This window comes from Octodon degus, unplaced genomic scaffold, assembly GCF_000260255.1.
Source record: "Octodon degus isolate 3935 unplaced genomic scaffold, OctDeg1.0 scaffold00005, whole genome shotgun sequence".
Lineage (NCBI taxonomy): Eukaryota > Metazoa > Chordata > Mammalia > Rodentia > Octodontidae > Octodon > Octodon degus.
Genome location: NW_004524581.1, coordinates 14,574,573 through 14,576,500, shown reverse-complemented (window position 1 = coordinate 14,576,500; position 1,928 = coordinate 14,574,573).

The window sequence follows — 1,928 nt, the reverse complement described above, 5'->3', positions numbered from 1 at the left end:
ACTGTAATTTTCCTTGAAAAGATCTTTGACTTCTTTAGTTAGGTTAATTCCAAGGTATTTCATTTTCCTCGGTGCTATTGTAAAAGGTATTGTTTCTATGATAATATTATCTTGAGGTTCAAATCTTCACTATATTTTTTTATTCACAATTCCCAGCATCCAATAAAAAATTACCAGACTTATCAAAAGAAAGATCAAGGAACCAAAAACAAAACAAAGACCAAATATTACAAACAATATTACAGGTTCTACAACCATCATAGGGTCAAAAATTAAGGAGATGGACAAACAATGCCAAGTACTTACAAAAATGTGGAGTAATTGGAAGCCTCAGATATGGCTGGTAGAACTGTAAAACAAGTAAAATCACTTCGGAGGGGAAAAAAAAAGATAGTTTCTTCAAAAATTAAACATAAACACAATATGAATGAACAACTGACCTCTAGGTATTTACCCAAGATAAATGGAAACATACACTCTAAACGAATGTTTATAAGAGCTTTATTCATAATTACCTCAACTGGAAGCAACCAGATGTCTCAGCAAACAGATAAACACTGTATAGCACAACTATATACACAATTAAACACTATCCAGAAATAACAAGGGACAAAAAGTTGATTTTTTTTTTTAGGGAAGGGTCTACAGGGTGTTCAGGGTCTCACTACTAGATCAGACTCAGAGTGATCCACCAGTTTACAGCCTCCCAAGAGCTGGGATTACAGACATTCGTGACCACGCCCAGTCTCAATTGCCATCGCAGCGCACCCTGGACGTGGGGGTCAGCACGGCAGACAAACTATTCACACAGCAACATGCATGAATCTGAAATGCATTTTGCTATGCGAATGAAAACAGAACCATGAAGCTGCAGAGGATAACAAGTGCGTGATTGTCAGGGATTACAGAGAGAGAGAGAGAGAGAGAGAGAGAGAGAGAGAGAGAGAGCGAGCTGGCTACAAAGGGGTAACCCAAGGGGATTTTTAGAGCAACAGACTTTCCTAAATCAAGGCCATGGGGCTAGATACAAAACTTTGTGCATTTGGCAAAATGCATAGAACAAGGGCTAGGGAGATGGGTCAGTAGAATAAGCACTTCCCTGGCAAGCACAAGGGCCTGAGTTCAATCCCCGGTTCCGCCAAAAAGAAAAAAGATAAATAAATAAGCACATAAATTTTCAAAGAGCAACAAGGATAGAAGGAAAATTCAAGGTGAAAGACTAACTATAATTATTTTAAAATCTGCCAGACATTATGATGTATGCATGTAATATGAGCTACATAGTGAGCCCTGTCTCCAAAACAAATATTAGTGCTGCTTCTATAGAAAAATTATAACTTTATAATTTAAAATATGTCTAGATCTGTCTGTATCTTGCACTATGAATAACCACTATGAAGACAACAATATGGGATGTATTAATATTGAAACTGTCCTACTAATCAGTTTTGAAACTATGTCATTGCTATTTGTTTCTCAATAAAATAATAAAAAATAAACAAATAAAATATGTCTAGAACTAAAATGTATAGAAGCAAGAGCCAAAAAATGGTGGTAGCAAAGGAATTAAAGTACTTCAAGGTCTTTGCATGCTATAAGTGGTAAAAATTATTATTTTATACTAGACTTTAATAAATTAAATGTGTATATTTCATTCTGTACAGTATCTGCTATAGTAATTATATATATATATATATATATATGTATATCAAGGTAATGTGACAAAATGCAATAATAAAAATACTTGTTTAATTGAACTAAGACGTGAATATAGAACATACAGAATAAAAAGAAAAAATACAAAATGGATAAACGTAACACTAAATATATTAATAATCAAATTAAATTTAAGTGAAAAAGACACTCCAATTGAAAGTCAAAAAATCTGAGGTACAGGATCTCAGGATAAATCCTGAGGGGATTTCACT